The 20374-nt window shown below is 44.8% G+C and overlaps 1 pseudogene; it reads left to right on the top strand.

Moving 5' to 3' along the window:
- LOC139372283 (partitioning defective 3 homolog B-like) overlaps positions 1–20374 on the top strand; it is a 201501-nt pseudogene that overhangs the window by 30102 nt on the left and 151025 nt on the right.

The following is a 20374-nucleotide window of genomic DNA, read 5'->3' as shown; positions in this document are numbered from 1 at the left end:
TGACATGTGACAGGTAATACCATACACTTCACAAAATGTAGGAAAATCATGGATTTACATGAAAGGCTTGCCAATACCCTTCAACAACTGAAAAATTACCATATCTCACCATTTCTAACAGTGAATTTTCTATATGCTCTTCTGTCATACATTTATTATTATTTTTTTTAAATATATGTTCTATTTTCATGTTTGAAGTCTAAACATTACCAACCACCATCCAGGGTACAAAACGGCACTCTATTCAAAATAGTGCATTTCCTTTGGACAGAAAGTACTTCGCAAATAGGGTGCCATTTCAGATTTAACCACAGTCTTAGCCATCAGAATTCATAATTCTGTCTTGGAGATTCTAGAAGGCTCTATAAGATTTGAAATTCCTAGCCAGAGCTGAGAGGCTTAGCTCACCATGGCAACAGTAAGTATGGTGAAGCCAGTAGGCTAAATGTACTGCACATGACTGTATTATGATATGAATGGACAGAGCGCTTATTGAGCCTTGGGTCAACACTGTAAGGAATGATGATATTAGCAGGGTTGACGACCAGAGGCTACAGGGAATCTAGTGGCTCAACTATAAGCCTTTATTACATCTGCTATTTGTGACACGTATGAGTGGTGGCAGAAACAGACTGGCCAAAGGGCAGTTCAGGCAAATGCCAGATGGGCTGGTCCATCTTTAGCCCAGTGGGCCGGGCTAAAAATGGGGTCTCGAGGAAAATAATGGACCGGTATGGGGAATGCATGTTAGAAATGCCCGGGCCGATTTCTAGTCCCCGTCTGTCTTTGAGTTGTGGTATGAAAGAAGACCTGTTGAAAACATAATTGCCGGAACAGCTGACTTGTTCTATACTGTTAGTAATAAACAATATTCTGTGGAGCATCGGTCAGATTTTTTTTTTCACTATATTTGGGTCCCAAACACTCACTAGTATTATATTGATGTGAGCTTGACAGAGCAGACACCCACTCACTACTGCAGAGGTAGTTGGCTAGTCCAAGGCTTTGTTAAATGAGTATAGGAGGAGGTGTGCCTATTAAGAGATGGTTTAGTTTCTATTTAATCACTAAGCGTGTGCCGGTGGTAATTCATTCATTAATTAAGGAAAGGAAACTTCCTTAATTAAAGGAAAATTAGGAGAGATTCACAAAAGTGGACTTGATTGACAGCAAACAATGAAGTGAAATATAATAACAGAGATGATGTTATAAAGAGAGAAGAGAACAAGTGAGTGTGTGAATGGAAGAGAGCGCAACAAGATCTCCACAGGTGCATGGTTACTCCAGCATGCCAGTTTCCAGGTTAATCACTCCTACCAATTTCTCTCCCTGACCCTCGGGGGGTGAACGTGGAAAAGGAAGGATGAGGGAGAGGGGTGATTGCGGGGAGCAGCTGGCCTTACGTTCGCCACAGGGTAAAAATAACCCGATTTTATTAGCTTCTCACAAGGACTTTTGGGAGGAGGTGGATGGTGGAAAAGAGTAGTGGAGAAAAAAACAGTGTGACCATTAGTGATGTGTTTGCACTGTTGGGGTGATAAATTCATATTTTTTACAATTTTGTATGTGACTCTGTGTTGTGTCACATCTGAGAAATATATGTAGCCTCAGGGCCCCCTCTCATCTTTCTCTCCCCCCTCTTTCCTCCCTCCCATCATAAATTGACAAAGACACAGACGCATGCACACACGTCCCTCCCGTTCTCCTGGGCACCACGTGATTTGTGAAGAGTTTACCCTGAGTGTTCATAAATAAAAAATAAGGCCTGTCACAACGCACAGCTAGCAAACAGTGCCTGTTTGCTTGTGGGCGTGTTATGTGAATTAGAATCATCAGTCAGAAATGGAATGTGTGTGGGTGTAGTGGGCACACACCAGAGAGAGCACTCCGTCATCACGGTGGTTGATAGAAGAGATCAGGCATGGGAGAGGGAGGCTGCTTTTACACCTGGATAGATGGAAAGAGCAAGATGGAGTGAGAGCGACATCCTGGGCAGAGTAACCCATCAAATCAACGTTTATATGTCGCGTACAGAGATTAGCAGGTGTTAAAGCAGGTGCAGTAAAATGCTTGTGTGGCTAGCTCCAGCGATGCAGTAAAATGTCTAACAGTACAATACTAATAAACAAATAATCCCCCCCAAAAAAGGAAGAAAAAAATAAGAAACGACATTAAGAAATATCAGCGTGCAATGTCAGAGTCCGGAATATACATGTGGTGTGTGTATAGACAGTATGGACAATATACTGTATACTGTAAGTAGGGAAAAGCCATGTACAGCAGTAGTTGTATAAGATGAGCTACTGTATGTCGTTGAATACAGTATGTACACTGGATGTACAAAACATTTAAGGACACCTTCCTAATATATATATTTTTGTCCTCAGAACAGCCTCAATTCATTGGGGCATGGACTCTACAAAGTGTCGAAAGCGTTCCACAGGGATGCTGGCCATGTTGATTCTAATACTTCCCACAGTTGTGTCATGTTGGCTGGATGTCTTTTGGGTGGTGGACCATTCTTGATACACACGGGAAACTGTTGAGCATTGCATTTCCCAAATGGTGCGCCTGGCACCTACTACCATACGCCGTTCAAAGGCACATACCTTTTTTGTGTGTCTCAAGTAGAGGTCGATCAATTAATTAGAATGGCCGATTTAATTAAGGCCGATTTCAAGTTTTCATAACAATCGGAAATCGGTAATTTTGGATGCCGATTTTTGCCGAATAATTATTATATATTTTTTACACCTTTATTTAATCTTTATTTAACTAGGCAAGTCAGTTAAGAACACATTCTTATTTTCAATGACTGCCTAGGAACGGTGGGTTAACTGCCTTGTTCAGGGGCAGAACGACAGATTTTTACCTTGTCAGCTCAGGGATTCAATCCTGCAACCTTACGGTTAACTAGTCCAACGCTCTAACCACCTGCCTCACGAGGAGCCCGCCTGTTACGTGAATGCAGTAAGAAGCCAAGGTTAAGGGCGCTGTACTGCAGCGCCAGCTGTGCCACCAGAGACTCTGGGTTCACGCCCAGGCTCTGTCGTAACCGGCCGCGACCGGGAGGTCCGTGGGGCGACGCACAATTGGCCTAGCGTTGTCCGGGTTAGGGAGGGGTTGGCCGGTAGGGATATCCTTGTCCCATCGCGCACCAGCGACTCCTGTGGCGGGCCGGGCGCAGTGCGCGCTAACCAAGGTTGCCAGGTACACAGTGTTTCCTCCGACACATTGGTGCGGCTGGCTTCCGGGTTGGATGCGCGCTGTTTTAAGAAGCAGTGCGGCTTGGTTGGGTTGTGTATCGGAGGACGCATGACTTTCAACCTTCGTCTCTCCCGAGCCCGTACGGGAGTTGTAGCGATGAGACAAGATAGTAGCTACTAAAGAATTGGATACCACGAAATTGGGGAGAAAAAAACGGGGTAAAATTGATTTTTTTAAAAATAAAAAAGGGTTAATTTAGTATTGTTGTAATTGTCATTATTACAAATACATTTTAAAACACGGCCGATTAATCGGTATCGGCTTTTTTGTCCTCCAATAATCGGTATCGGCGTTGAAAAATCATAATCGGTCGACCTCTAGTCTCAAGGCTTAAAAATCCTTATTTAACTTGTCCTCTTCATCTACACTGATTTGAAGTGGATTTAACTAGTGACATCAATAAGGGATCATAGCTGTTTTTCAGTATCTCGGTCCCAGCTTTGATGCACCTGTCTCTACCTTCTTGATGGTAGCAGAGTGAACAGACCAGGGCATGACATTTTTCTTTTTGATCCACCAGCCACTCAGATTTTGTACCAGCCAAAATATTTTTTCCCACTAAAATTACACAACCACCACCACCACCACCAAAAAAACAAAACAACAACGGTTGAACCTGCTTTGTAATGTTTCTAAAACAAATAATAATGTGGTATATTATCTTTTTAATAAAAATATCACAGATGAGACAAATACTTTCACGTGCCCCCTTAAGGCAGGAGGTTACCGTGGTAGTGGGATTCAAGTCAGGTTTGTGTCTAAGATTGAGTATGAATAGTGGAAGCATTGTCTTCTCTTCCCTAGCAGTTGAACCTCCAACATAGAACAACAACCTAGCTTGTGAACAAAACAATATAAATAGCCAAGAAACACAAGAACAAAGTCTCACTTCAATCGACTTTTGTTTCAAGTAAATTAGACAGACTTTTATGCATGTGCACTCCGCTTCTAAAAATGAATCTTTCACTTAGCTCTTCATGTGTGCACAACGAGGTGAAATAGCCTATATATGATTGTTTGTTCTTTGACTTTGTGCCATTCATTTACCAGCTATGAAACTAAAAAAGGCAGAAATACTTTGAAAACAGCTACTGCAGCATTTATTTGACTATAAATGTGATCATATGACACTTTGTATCCACAAACGCTGAAACGCTCGTTCTGTCGAGGCCTGACCACCTGCCAACGTGGCTGGTCAATAGACATCTTAACCGCCAATGCCAAAATCTACAAGCGTTTGGCAGGTGGTGGGTGTTCATTTTAGGCCCTGGAACTGGACGTGGCTCGGTTGGCTGAGGTCGTTCATAATCGTCTTGCCTTCCTGTGACACCGGGTGCTGTAGATGTCCTGGAGGGCTGGCAGTGTGCCTCCAGTGATGTTGGGCTGACCGCACCACCCTCTGGAGAGCCCTATAGTTGCGGCTGGTGCAATTGCCGTACAAGGCGGTGATGCAGCCCGACAGAATGCTCTCTGGTGCATCTGTGGAAGTTTGTGAGGGTCTTAGGGGCCATGCCAAATTTCTTCAGCCTCCCACCATGGTGTCAGTGTGGAGGTAGGTTATTTGCCTGTAAACCACTCCACCAGACTCTCACCTCCTCCCTATAGGTTGTCTTGTCGCTGTTGGTAATCAGGCCTCCACAAGGCTCATTATATAGTAGGCCTGTGTGTGTGGTTATGTGTGGAGAGTGAGTTGGGTTGGCTGATGCTCACAGCCATGTTTGCGTGTTAGGAGTGTATGTGCGTGCGCAGATGTCTGTGCGTTTTATACTATGTATGAATGCATTTGTGCGAGATTGGGGTATGCTGAAACCCAGGTGTGTGTTTCAATGAGGGCTCCCGAGTAGTGCAGTGGTATATGGCACTGCATCGCAGTGCTAGTAGGCATCACAACAGAGCCGGGTTCGTTCCCGGGCTGTATCACAACCGGCCGTGATCGGGAGTCCCATAGGGCGACGCACAATTGGCCCAGCGTCGTCCGGGTTAGGGGAGGCTTTGGGCGGGGGAGTTTTACAAGTAGGCCATCATTGTAAATAATGACTTGCCTAGTTAAAGGTTAAATAAATAAAATCAAACATCTGGATGTATGTTACAGATACACAGGGAAGTAGACGTAGGATTAGGGGAGTCTAGATGGTAATCGATCCAATTTCCTACTTGTTTTTAACAGCATTGTGTGTGTGTGTGTGTGTGTGTGTGTGTTAGACTGACCGTGTGTGTGCACAGATGCGTAAAGCATTGCATCAATGGAGTACATTTGGGCATGCATGTACTTTTAACATTGCACCGCATGAAATGATGACTCATGACATCAGTAGGTTTTCTTCCGTTCATCACACCCTCAGCACCAGAGTCACCTGACACTGGACTCTACAAATGCCAATCAGGCAAAGCTCAAATGCATTCTTTCTTCCTCCCTTCCTTGATGACTTGATTGGTGTAAGGTTGGGAACAGTTCTATCATACACAGTAAGTAGCCTTTCACCAATCCAGCAATGTCAGATCAGTGATTGCTTCAAAGAAAGGAGGAAGGAAGGATGCATTTTAAGGGCCCAGCAGTTTTCCCTTCGTTCTATTCTTCACAGTTTTGACACGTGATTCCGCTGGAATTTCAGTTTCTGAAAAGCAACTTCCATCAGGTTTGGGTTTGAGATCTGGCTGTGTACCAAATGGCACCCTATTCCATTTGGGTCCTGGTCAAAAGTACTGCACTACCTAGGAAATATGTTACCGTTTGGGAAGCAGACTAGCTGTGTGCTAACAGAGGTGTAAGGTTTTCTACTTCTTTCAGAGGTTTAGAGTAGACCCTATATTTAAGAGAAGGCCCCCCACGCTTTAAGCTGAACAGTTCCTTGACTGCTTGTGCGTGGAAGGGTGTAGGGAGACGGAGATGATTGGATAACTGTATTACCGTCACGATGCGGCCCGCGCCTCGCTTCCCGCATTATGCATTCCAGGAGTTTCAAAGGAGGGGGGGGGGGATAGGAAGAGAGTGGGGGGACTCTTAAGATGCATGACAGGCAGACAAAAGCACAGCAGCTCAATAGAGATGTGCCACACGCCAACAGAGGCGATGGAGAGCGGAGAGAGAGAAGAGAAGGAATGTTTGGGGAGAGATGAAGTATGTATGTGGGGGGAGGGGCAGGTGTAGTGTGTGTGTGTGTGTGTGTGTGAGAGATATGGTTGAAAGACAATGGGCTGTAGTTGCTGTTGCTTTGAGCTAGGTGGCACTGTTCATCTGTTCCCATGTTCCTATATGTGAACCTCTGTAGACTGAGTGACTGATTACTTTGTTTTGGACATGGAGGAAAGGGAGCTTGATACAAGCCACAGACATCTGTACTAAATCTACCTGGACTGTATCCCCTTTAACAACAGGGTCATATTCATTTGTTCAATGTAAGAAAATGGGTCAAAATGGGGAAGGACTACCTGATCTTTCTTGTCCAATAAGAAACGGTTGTTTTCATTTTCCATTGCGAAACATTTTGCTACAGTGTAATGAATATGTCCCAGTCAACCCAGCATTGTGTATAAGTCTAGAGAGAGTAAACATCAGTGTTTAGGTGTTCAGCTTGAGAGGTACAATAGGGGAAAAGTCGCTCAGGAACACACACACACCAGTCCACAACACACTGTTTATTATTCTCTCTGAGTTGTTTGATTCAGATGTAAACTTTTAGCTATGGCCCCTGGCTGTTTGGATCAGCCAGGTCACTCAAGATCCAAGGTGATTATTCAACGTTTGTCTAAGTCCCCAGGACGTCAGGAGATTAATTCAAAACCGGACACTAGTGGCAAAGGTGAGCGCTATTACCAAGTAGGCTTGCTAGGGTGTTGTGGATGGAGGATGGGTGTAAGCCGCGATAGCTGGCTTCAGTCAATCAATCAATCAAATTAATTTATAAAGCCCCTTTTACATCAGCCTATGTCACAAAGTGCTGGACAGAAAGACAGCGTAAAACCCCAAACATCAAGCAATGCATATGTAGGGTTGCTCGTTCAATCCCAGTGCTAGGCACTCGTTACATTTTTGGGGGATTTTAACCCTATCCCAAACCTTAACCCTTACCTTAACCGTTTACACTCATGGGAATGGTCCTATAATAGGGCTAGGGCTAAATTGAAATGTTTCTTAAAGAAGAAATATGGAAAGTATATGCATAAACATGGAAGTAATCAAAAGGGAACCATTTGGAGATTATCGGGAAATTATTAGACTATGGATACGTTCAGTATTTTAAGAATATTATTTGAAAATGTGGGATAGGTGCAACATAAGACAAAAAAAAATGACATGGGTTTGAGTTAGAGGTCACACTGGTGTCCCAAGTGGCCACACAGTGTGCACAGTTCCCAAGTAATTTCAATGAACTTTTATGACTCGAAGACAAGTCCAACTAATATATATATATATATATATATATATATATATATATTTTTTTTTTTTTTAGCTCCTAACTGTGTCGTTGAGGAACTAGAGCAAGCACACTTGCAGTTTTGTTTGGAACATAGCCCTGCATCCCTGCCGACACACAATTACTTTTTACGGAATACTAAGATGGTCCATTATAAATCGCAATCTGGGTCAGGTGGGCATCATTGGGAAAGCTTGTTCTATTGCAAACATGACTAGCTAAGAAATGAAAATATATTTACAATAAATACATATGGGGGATTGGCAATTATGCAGACAATTACATTGATGAAAGCAACAATCTATCTGCAATATTAAAGCTGATCTACCCCTCTTGGCTTTCTCAAGGCAATTCAGAGACAATCGTAATTTTGGTGTCATGAGTGCATTCAGACAAATTGTCCGTGACAAATCGTCTTAGGCTCATTCTGTTGAGGACAACCCAGGGTACGACGCCATGTCATCTTGTAACTAAATCAAATATTGTGATCATAAACGTAGGCACTGTATATTTGGACTCAGGTGTTTGGCTTGCTTGTATGACATCGACATGATATTTCTTATAATCCTCAGCGTCTCATCTTTCGAGTCCTCTTAATTTACAGCATTTCCCTCACTCAGAATTTTTTTTTTTTTCAAAAGTTGCCCAATTAGCGGGATGGATGGAGGCAACTTGCGGTGCTCAAATTTATAACGACTGTCAGTCATAACCCATACAGGGCTGTGAAGCGGAGACCCCGAGCTCTGACGTCATGTATAGCTAAATCTGCCTAACTTAATTCCTGAACTTAAACGTAGAAATGTTTTTTTTTTATCCCCCTCCCCACTTCAGTATTCCACAAACGTGCAAACTTGTTGATTTAAAGCATAATGATGATCATAGTAGCTGTTGTGTGCAAACATCTTTGTGTGCGCTTACACCATCAGAGTCTAGTCACGCGTTGTAGAGAGAGAGAGCCCTCCGTTTCCACACCTAGTGTGGTGATTCATTGACCGTCTTTATATGACTATAAATAAAGCCAGTGTGTCTATGTATGCGGATGACTCAACACTATATGCGTCAGCTACTACAGCAAGGGAAATCCTTGCAACACTTAACAAAGAGCTGCAGTTAGTTTCAGAATGGGTGGCAAGGAATAAGTTGGTCCTAAATATTTCAAAAGCTAAAAGCATTATATTAGGGAATAATCATTCACTAAACCATTATTGACCAGATTAAGGTGACTAAACTGCTTGGAGTAAACTGTCATGTTCAAAACATGTTGATACAACAGTAGCTAAGATGGGGAGAAGTCTGTCTATAATAAAGCAATAAAGACTTATAATATAATAAATATAATAAAGACTTGGGAGGAGAGGGTGACTTGGGAGGAGAGGGTGACTTGGGAGGAGAGGGTGACTTGGGAGGAGAGGGTGACTTGGGAGGAGAGGGTGACTTGGGAGGAGAGAGTGACTTGGGAGGAGAGAGTGACTGAGGAGAGGGTGACTTGGGAGGAGAGGGTGACTTGGGAGGAGAGGGTGACTTGGGAGGAGAGGGTGACTTGGGAGGAGAGGGTGACTTGGGAGGAGAGGGTGACTTGGGAGGAGAGGGTGACTTGGGAGGAGAGGGTGACTTGGGAGGAGAGGGTGACTTGGGAGGAGAGGGTGACTTGGGAGGAGAGAGTGACTTGGGAGGAGAGAGTGACATACTTGTCAGTATACAAATGTAAGCAAGGTTTGAAATTATTATGTTTTAGTCCAATATCTGTTTGGGCTTCAATTTGCAGTCTACAAATGATTTGTAATTAAGAAACAATCGTCCCGCAGCTGAATCTAGTTGATGATCCCTGTCCTAAAGTATGCACTTCCACACTTCCCGTCATGAATTTAACAATGGTGGAAACTCATTCCAGCTAATGAACCACCAATCCAATGGATTTACATGCATGATGGGAGGTGTGCCTGTCCACACTTTGGGTGAAGGGTGGAGAATCGGGATAGTGAGACAGTGTCCCCATCCACCCATCAGGCCAATTAGGACCCCACTGATTCAGGTAATTATATCATCAAGTTAGGTTGAGATGGCATGGTATGCGTTGGCAATGCATATCACCTGTCAGTAGGGTTGGGCGTAGCAACTTTTTAAGTAAATACCTGCAGTCAACTTGTCCAATATGTTAGGAGATAAAGCAGAGTGTGTTCTTCATTTTGCTTGTCACATTATTTTTCATTTTGAAGCTTACCATATTTCCCCAGAACAGCAGCCAGTCAAGTGTTGGTTGTAAAGAGCACAATGGGAGAACGCGGGAGCGGGTGAGTCCACAGCGTTCTGTATCTATCGCTGAGTTTCTCTGTAGTGCAGCTCACAGCTCCCCACCAGGCGGACCTCGTCAGTGAGAGCCCAAGATTGGGTCTTCCAACACCAGGACGACAAAGGCTCGATGCAGCAGGGACTTCAACTCCACAGCAGGCACCCCAAGCAGTAATGAGGCCAGCACCAGGAGGCCAGTCCAGCAGTGTTAACGTCCATCTTCCAGCATTCCTGAGGAAGGAGCCAAAGATGCCCTCATACCAGCAGGGGGAGGACATTGAAAACTACTTGCTGAGGTTTGAGCGCATGGCTAAGACGTGGCAGTGGCCTGAGGTAGAGTGGGCCTGCAGGCTTGTCCCATTGCTCACGGGCAAGGCCTTAGAGGCTTACACAGCAATGGATGAGGGGCTGGCCAATGTCTACAAGGGCTTGAAGGAAGCGCTGCTGGTGAAGTTTGACATCTCACCGGAAACCTACCGTCAACGCTTCAGAGCTGCATCAACGCCATCGGGTGAGTCGCCGACAGAGACGTACCACCGCCTCAAGGGTCTCTACCGACGATGGGTTCGACCGGGGGAGAAGACACAGGACGAAATCGGGGAGGTCATCATCCTCGAGCAACTTCTACAAGTTCTACCACACGACATTCGAACCTGGGTCCGAGAGCACGAGCCCAAGGACGGGCTTATGGCGGCCAAGCTTGCACTGCAGTATCTTAATGCACGTAAAGGGGGCCCACCACAACCTGCAGCACCCGCTCCAAGGAGTCTCAGAGACACAAGGGACATCAGAAACGCCAGAGATGGTGGAGGTAACTCTGGGGGTTATGTGTCTGGGAGGGAGGTAAGGGATCATGCAGTTCGCTCTGATGGGAGGGGTCTGACCTGTTTTTACTGCCGGCAGCAGGGGCACAAAGCTTCAATGTGTCCGCTACGTAAATCCAAGCTCTCAGGTTACTGTTATGTACCCAGAGAGGGGGATGGTGTTCAGAATAGACAGACTCGGGAAGGGTCATGCTTGGTACCTGTAAAAGTGAATGGTAAAAGTCTTACTGCAATGATTGACACCGGCAGTTCCCTGTCATTGATCAGAAAAGGTAATGTACCTGTTAATGACATTGATTATGGTCATCAGACACTGATCCAATGTGTCCATGGTGACCAGTCACAGCAGCCCACAGCTGAGCTCACAGTTGAGATTCAGGGTCAGAAATACCTCCTCAAAGTTGGGGTAATGGAGAAGCTACCTTTTGAGATGATTTTGGGGAGGGATGTGCCTGTACTCTGATCTGTTGGGAAGTGTGGGGGGTCAGCTATATGGGCAGTCAGTTTGCCAGTCTGATGTTCAGATGGCATGTTCAGTTGTCACTCGTGCCCATGCCAAAGCTGGTTTACAACCTCTGCCTGACTTGTGTGATAGTCTGTGCGAGGGGGGAACCAAAGGGCCCAGAAAGTCACGCCGCCAGCGGCGTCTTGAGAAGTATGTGGGAACCCCTGTACCTGTTGCTGATGTGTCTGGGTTAGAGGTGCAATGGGATGTTCCACAAAATGTTGCTACACTGCAGAAGTCTGACGCAACCTTGAAATGTTTGTTTGACTGTCCCCAGCTAAGGCCTTGTCAATCTTCATGTGGGGGATTTACACAGTAGACAACCACATACTCTACCTTGGGTCAGAGGCAGATAGCAGGAAGTTGGTGGTGCCATCTACCTGTAGACCACTTGTTCTCAACCTTGCACATACAGTTCCATGGGCAGGCCATCTAGGGCAACATAAGACCTATCTTAGGCTAGGCTCCCGTTTCTTTTGGCCCTCCATGTATACTGATGTACAAAAATACTGCAAATCATGCCCCACGTGCTAGAAAACCAGTGCTGTCCGTAGGTCTGAACGGGCTCCTCTATGTTCACTGCCAGTTATCTCTACCCCATTCAAGAGAATTGCAATGGACATTGTTGGACACGTGGAGAAGAGTAGTGCAGGTTACAAGTATATATTGGTGATCTGTGACTATGCCACCCGGTTCCCAGAAGCCTTCCCACTCCGTTCCATAACCACTCCAAAAATAATCAGTGCTCTTGTTCAGCTCTTCTCTCGTGTAGGAATCCCAGATGAAATCCTGACGGACCAAGGGACAAACTTCACCTCGCGACTGATGGTTCAACTCCACCGACAGCTGGGCATTAAAGGCTTGAGGACTACTCCCTACCATCCCCAAACGGATGGGCTCGTAGAGAGATTCAATCAAACGCTCAAGAACATGCTGAGGAAGTTTGTGGCTGACACTGGTAAAGACTGGGATAAGTGGTTACCCTTTCTGCTTTTTGCTTACAGGGAGGTGCCTCAGGCATCGACAGGTTTCTCGCCTTTCAAACTCCTCTATGGATGGCCAGTGCAAGGACCACTGGACCTGCTGAAGAAGTGCTGGGAAGGTTCCCCAGTAGCTACCTCAGGACAGGGGATTGTCCAGTATGTCCTCCAGATGCGAGACAGGTTGGAACGGTACCGAGAGGAAGCTAGAGCAAACCTTCAGCAAGCCCAGAAGGCCCAGAAGAGAGGCTATGACCAGCACGCTCGCCACAGAGAGTTTGAGCCAGGACAGAAAGTCCTGCTTCTCCTTCCCTCGTCTACCAGCAAGCTCCTTGCGCAATGGCAAGGACCGTACCTAATCGGGAGGAAGATGGGCCCAGTGACCTACGAGGTGCTGCACCCGGACAAGGGTAAGAAGAAGCAAACCTACCATGTGAACCTTCTCAAGGCCTGGGAGGAGAAAGAGGAACTCTCCAAAGGAAAGTCCTTTCTGGTCCGCAGAGTAGAAGAGGATGAGTCGGATGGGGTCACAGAGGCATGGAAAGAACGAGCAGAAGTCATACTGGCTCACCTGGAAGAAGACAAGCAAGATGAGCTGAAGCAGCTGTTTGGCAAGTATCCGGCCCTCTTCAGTCAGAGACCAGGAAGAACCAAAGTCCTGGAACACGTCATTCGTTTGAAACCTGGCCAGAACCCTGTCCGCCAGCATCCTTACCGTGTGCCTGAGAGGCTGGTGGTAGCCCTCAAGGAAGAGGTCCACACCATGATAGAGATGGATGTTGTCGAGCCATCTTCAAGTGAATGGAGCAGCCCTATTGTCATTGTCCCAAAGAAGGATGGCTCTTTGCGCGTCTGCATGGACTTCCGTAAGGTGAATGCCATCTCCCAGTTTGATGCCTATCCCATGCCCCGCATTGACGACTTACTGGAGAGAATAGGTAGAGCTTATTACATCACCACATTGGATCTCTGCAAAGGGTACTGGCAGGTGCCCCTGGATGAACAATCCAAGGCCTACACTGCATTCTGGACGCCAATGGGCCTGTTCCAGTTCAAGGTCATGCCGTTTGGCCTTCATGGGGCCCCTGCGACTTTCCAGAGGCTGATGGACAAGGTCCTCCAGGATTGTGACGATTACTGTGCTGCTTACTTGGACGATGTGGTGATCTACAGCCACTCCTGGGAGGAGCACATACAGCATCTTAGCAGCGTCCTGGGGAAGATCCATGAAGCAGGCCTCACGCTTAACCTCCTGAAGTGTGAGTGGGCGAAACAGGAGACAAAGTACCTGGGTTACCAGCTGGGTAAGGGTGAAGTTCGGCCTCAGGTGGAGAAAGTGGAGTCCATCAGGAATAGCCCTCAACCCAGAACCAAGACACAGGTGAAGTCCTTCCTAGGTCTGGCAGGGTGGTACCGGAGATTCATTCCACAGTTTTCGACCATCGCTGTCCCTCTGACCAACCTCACTTCGAAGGGGGCCAGCAACCCTGTGAAGTGGACTGAGGAGTGTGAAGAAGCCTTCATGACACTGAAAAAACGACTGTGCTCATTCCCTGTTCTCCAGACCCCTGATTTTAAGAAGAGATTTCTCGTGCAGGTGGACGCTTCGGCTGTAGGAATTGGAGCGGTACTGGCCCAAGGGGAGCCAAGAGAAGAGCTTCCTGTGCTGTACCTGAGTCGGAAGCTGTTGCCCAGGGAAACCAGGTATTCTACAATCGAAAAGGAGTGCCTGCCTATAAAGTGGGCCCTAGATAGCCTCCGTTACTACCTTCTTGGGAGGGAATTTGACCTGCACACGGACCACAGAGCACTGACCTGGATCCAGACCATGAAGGACCGGAATTCTCGTGTGACCAGGTGGTATCTGGAGCTCCAGCCCTTCAGGTTCTGTGTCCGTCACAAGGCAGGAAAAGAGAACGTTACTGCGGACTACCTATCAAGGCTCCCGAACATGGTCGCTTCAGGAGAGGAGGAAGGTAATGTGACGTAGGGGTCCGTCACTGGCCACGGGCAGCATTTGGTTCTTTAACGCACACACATATTCATCACTCCTCCCTGCGCCATTATACCATAAGTTAACAATGTGGGTCGACACACAATTTAACTTCTGTCTTGGTATATGCATTTCACACTTGTCAATGTTCATATTTGAGAGATACAATAATTATTATACTTATCAATGTTGTGGATGGGCGCATTGTTTGTTTGTTCTGTTCCTCTCTCTCCATCTCTGTAGCTTCCGGGTATGCTGGAAAAGGACCCGAGCTAAGGGAATTGGGTTGGCTTTATAGTGCCTGTCCCAAATGGCTCATTAATGCATATGGGCATATTGAAAGATATTGTCAGTAGTGATGTAATGTTGTAAATGTTATGTTGTGATATTGTTTAAAACCGTGTTGCAATGTATATCCTTTAGTATGTTTAGTTCATGGAAAATGTAGGTTTGTATTGTTAATTGATTAATTAATTAGGGTTAATTGTTCTGAGGGGAGGGGTTAGCCCTATAAAAGGAGCCTCTCTCCAGTCTCTAAGGGGGATTTTTTGGATTGAGCTGTGGATGGGGCAGCATTGTTTTTAAGCTGTCCCATAAGGTAGACGTTGATGGCAGTACTGTTGTTTTCTGTTCCGGAATCACTTGTAAATAAACACCTTTGCACAGAAGAACTTTTGCGGTTCCGCCATCTTTTTATTTTTATAGAGGTTAGGTTATCCAGTTTAGCCATCTGCCCTACTCTACGTGACAGTCGCACATTAGGTGATGAAGTTACCCTTGTATGCAATTCACTACTAAATGTTTGCCATCCGATATCTTATAACTGTCTAAGATGTGCTACACTCTCCAGCTGTGTTTTTGTTAGTTAGCTAAGTAAGTGGCTGAATTAATAAGGAGATGGGGTGTTGGCTTTCTACTGTGTTTGAGAAGTCAAAGAGTTCTGGATGAGCTACAGTTGAAGTCGGAAGTTTACATACACTTCGGTTGGAGTCATTAAAACTTGTTTTTCAACTACTCCACACATTTCTTGTTAACAAACTATAGTTTTGGCAAGTCGGTTAGGACATCAACTGTGTGCATGACACAAGTCATTTTTCCAAAAATTGTTTACAGACAGATTCATTCACTTACAATTCACTGTATCATAATTCCAGTGGGTCAGAAGTTTACATACACTAAGTTGACTGTGCCTTTCTAAACAGCTTGGAAAATTCCATAAAATGATGTCATGGCTTTAGAAGCTTCCGATAGGCTAATTGACATCATTTGAGTCAATTGGAGGTGTACCTGTGGGTGTATTTTAAGTCCTACCTTCAAACTCGGTGCCTCTTTGCTTGACATCATGGGAAAGTCAAAAGAAATCTGCCAAGGCCTCAGAAAAAAATGGTAGACCTCCACAAGTCTGGTTCATTCTTGGGAGCAATTTCCAAACGCCTGAAGGTACCACGTTCATCTGTACAAACAATAGTACGCATGTATAAACACCATCGGACCACGCAGCCGTCATGCCGCTCAGGAAGGAGACGCGTTCTGTCTCCTAGAGATGAACGTACTTTGGTGCGAAAGGTGTAAATCAATCCCAGAACACCAGCAAATGACCTTGTGAAGATGCTGGAGGAAACTGGTGCAAAAGTATCCATATCCACAGTAAACAAGTCCTATATCGACATAACCTGAAAGGCCTCTCAGCAAGGAAGAAGCCACTGCTCCAAACCGCCATAAAAAAGTCAGACTACGATTTGCAACTGCACATGGGGACAAAGATCATACTTTTTGGAAAAATGTCCTCTGGTCTGATAAAACAAAAATAGAACTGTTTGGCCATATTGACCATCATTATGTTTGGAGGAAAAAGGGGGAGACTTGCATGCCAAAGAACACCATCCCAACCATGAAGCACAGGGGTGGCAGCATCATGTTGTGGGGGTGCTTTGCTGCAGGAGGGACTGGTGCACTTCACAAAATAGATGGCATCATGAGGTAGGAAAAGGATGTGGATATTTTGAAGCAACATCTCAACACATCAGTTAAAGCTTGGTCGCAAATCGGTCTTCCAAATGGACAATGTCCCCAAGCATACTTCCAAAGTTGTGGCAAAATGGCTAAGGACAACAAAGTCAAGGTATTGGAGTGGCCATCACAAAGCCCTGACCTTAATCCTATAGAAAATGTGTGGGCAGAACTGAAAAGCGTGTGCGAGCAAGGAGGCCTACAAATCTGACTCTGTTACACCAGCTCTGTCAGGAGTAATGGGCCAAAATTCACCCAACTTATTGTGGGAAGCTTGTGGAAGGCTACCTGAAACGTTTGACCCAAGTTAAACAATTTAAAGGCAATGCTACCAAATGCTAATTGAGTGCATGTAAACTTCAGACCCACTGGGAATGTGATGACAGAAATAAGCTGAAATAAATCACTACTATTATTCTGACATTTCACATTCTTAAAATAAAGTGGTGATCCTAACTGACCTAAGAGGAATTTTCACTATGATTAAATGTCAGGAATTGTGAAAAACTGAGTTGAAATGAGTTGGCTAAGGTGTATGCAAAACAAGTACAGTTGAAGTCGTAAGTTAACTTTTTATGAGCTGTATTTGCGATTAGTGCACTCGTTAGCATTTAGTTAAAAGCGTCCATGAAAATTTGCTATTACTTATTTAGTTAGCATTCTGGTAATGGCACCCCCTTGTGTGCTATGCCGGTAATAGCATAAATCCCGGGATGGCAGAAGAACGGTATGAAAATCTGGATACCGCCCAAGCCTACCTGACAGTGCTCCTCAGCGTGCGCATTATCAGCCCTTAGCAGTCTACCGGATTTGTTAGCACCGTTTGGCACACATGAGCCCTCTTTATCCCACTTCAGCCCTCCTTAGCGCTGACTGCCTGCATGTTTGACTCATCAGCTGAGATTAGGGTTAGATAAACAGTAAGCTTACACACACACACACACACACACACACACACACACACACACACACAGGAAGGCTCCAGAGTTTTCCTGACGGAGTATAAAGAGGTTGGGACTAGAGGTCGACCTACTATGATTTTTCAACGCCGATACCGATTATTGGAGGACCAAAAAAAGCCGATACTGATTAATCGGCCGATTTGAAAAAAAAAAAAAATAATTAAAAAAAAATAAAAAAATATATATAATAATTTAAAAAATGTATTTGAAAGAATGACAATTACAACAATACTGAATGAACAATACTGAATAACTTAATATAATACATCAATAAAAATCAATTTAGTCTCAAATAAATAATGAAACATGTTCAATTTGGTTTAAATAATGCAAAAACAAAGTGTTGGAGAAGAAAGTAAAAGTGCAATATGTGCCAAGCTAACGTTTGAGTTCCTTGCTCAGAACATGAGAACATATGAGAGTTGGTGGTTCCTTTTAACATGACTTCAATATTCCAAAGTGAGAGGTTTAAGGTTGTAGTTATTATATGAATTATGGGACTATTTCTCTCTATACCATTTGTATTTCATATATCTTTGACTATTGGATGTTCTTATCGGCACCTTAGTATTGCCAGTGTAACAGTATAGCTTCCGTCCCTCTCCTCGCCCCTACCTGGGCTTAAACTAGGAGCACATCGACAACAGCCACCCTCGAAGCAGCGTTACCCATGCAGAGCAAGGGGAACAACTACTCCAAGTCTCAGAGCGAGTTACGTTTGAAACGCTATTAGCGCGCACCCTGCTAACTAGCTAGCCATTTCACATCAGTTACACCAGCCTAATCTTGGGAGTTGATTGGCTTGAAGTCATAAACAGCACAATGCTTGAAGCATCATGCTTACGAGCATGCTGCTGCCTACCATCGCTCAGTCAGACTGCTCTATCAAATCATAGTCTTAATTATAACAATAACACACAGAAATACGAGCCTTTGGTCATTAATATGGTCAAATCCGGAAACTATAATTTCGAAAACAACATTTTATTTCAGTGAAATACGGAACCGTTCGTTATTTTTATCTAACGGGTGGCATCCATCAGTCTAAATATTCCTGTTACATTGTACAACCTTCAATGTTATGTCATAATTACGTAAAATTCTGGCAAATTAGTTCGCAATGAGCCAGGCGGCCCAAACTGTTGCATATACCCTGACTCTGCGTGCAATGAACGCAAGAGAAGTGACACAATTTAATCTGGTTAATATTGCCTGCTAACCTGGATGTCTTAGTTAAATATTCAGGTTTAAAAATATATACTTATGTGTATTGATTTTAAGAAAGGCATTGGGTTTATGGTTAGGTACAGTCGTGCAACAATTGTGCTTTTTTCGCAAATGCGCTTTTGTTAAATCATCCCCCAGCGTTGCATCGATTATATGCAACGCAGGACACGCTAGATAAACTAGTAATATCATCAACCATGTGCAGTTAACCAGTGATTATGATGTATTGATTGTATTTTATAAGATAAGTTTAGTGCTAGCTGCTTGGCTTACTGCGTTCGTGTAACAGGCAGGCGCCTCGTGGAGTGCGATGTAATAAGGTGGTTAGAGCGTTGGACTTGTTAACTGTAAGGTTGCAAGATTGAATCCTGGATTCAAGATAACCCACCGTTCCTAGGCCGTCATTGAAAATAAGAATGTGTTCTTAACTGACTTGCCTAGTTAAATAAAGGTGTTAAAAAATTGGTGGCCAAAAATACCGATTTCCGATTGTTATGAAAACTTGAAATCGGCCCTAATTGTTCGGCCATTCCGATTAATCGGTCGACCTCTAGTTGGGACTATGTTGAAGACCACTACCTACTGTTCCTATAGCTATTGGCTTGACAACCTGTATAACCCTCTACTACCAATTTACATGCTACTCTAGACTTTCCTTGGTACTAGTGCCCAGAGGCTAGACTAATTGAGGAGAGCTGTGTGTTTCACCATGACAATGGGGACACTGAGGATGGGTGTATCAAGGAGTAGAGATGGCTCTTGCTCTCTACAGGTGCTTCTTTTTGAGCTGTTTGTGACACTGGGGTTTCTACAACTCTCATCACATCCACATTAGTCAACTCTCTCATCCTCTGTGAGGGACAGTCATCTGATTTAGAAAGAGGTAGAGAACAGGAAAAGACCAGGGAAGAGAGGAAAAAGGAAAAGACGAAGAGGCATCAATCAATCAAATAGTGCATATGCTTTTTTCTGGCCCCTCCCTCCCTCCGGCTGATGCTCTGATGTGGCCAATTTCCTCTGGTTTGGGGCGTGGAGGTGTCAGGATATTGAATCATGGCAGAAAGGGTGAGAGTGAGAAGCTTGACATTCACGCCATGATTTATGATTTATTTCTACCCACCGTGTTATTGCTTATTGTTTCCCCCCCCCCACCCCCCCAGTTATGGGTGCAGATGATTCCGAAAAACTCTCTCTGTTTCTCTTCCTCTTTCTCACTCATTTTCTCTCACTCACTCCCTCTCGCTCTCTTGCGTGCGCGCACACACACACACACCTGCCTCCTATGAATCTATGGCTCTCTCTTTCTTTCTTTGCATTTGTGTCTCACTATTCTTCCTCTGTCTTTGTTTTCACTTCCCCCTGTTCTGATTATCATTCTCTCTTTCATTAAGTGGCCATTTCCTGTGCTAGCACTGTTTAATGAGAGCGTCACGCCAACAAAGTGCTAATTTGTCAAACGTCAAATTCACGGCAGCGTGTCGGAGGACCATTACCCTCTATTCTCTCTCTCTCTCTCTCTCTCTCTCTCTCTCTCTCTCTCTCTCTCACACACTGTCTCTCTCTCTCTCTGTTCTCCATCCCTCGCTCTCGCGCCTCCATCCCTGTCTCCGTCCAGCTCGTGGAGGCAACTGTGTCATTGTGTTTGACAGGTTCTGATTCTCTTGTCAGATTTAATTTGACTATTTATTCCGATGTGTACACTCCTCAAATCCTACCACTGCTGGACTGGGTTTCTGTGTTGTGTGTGTGTGTGTGTGTGTGTGTGTGTGTTTTTAGTAAACACAGTTAACCAATAGCGATTAACACATGGGAACACAGACACACACTGTGCATATGTATGTTTCTGATTCGTATGGCTAACTGAGTTTACTAAACTGGCCTCATGGAATGTGTTTTGCTGCC

This window comes from Oncorhynchus clarkii, chromosome 18 (genome assembly GCF_045791955.1).
Source record: "Oncorhynchus clarkii lewisi isolate Uvic-CL-2024 chromosome 18, UVic_Ocla_1.0, whole genome shotgun sequence".
In the NCBI taxonomy this organism is placed as follows: domain Eukaryota; kingdom Metazoa; phylum Chordata; class Actinopteri; order Salmoniformes; family Salmonidae; genus Oncorhynchus; species Oncorhynchus clarkii.
Note: the sequence above shows the minus strand (reverse complement) of the source record. Positions and strands in the feature narration are given on the sequence as shown.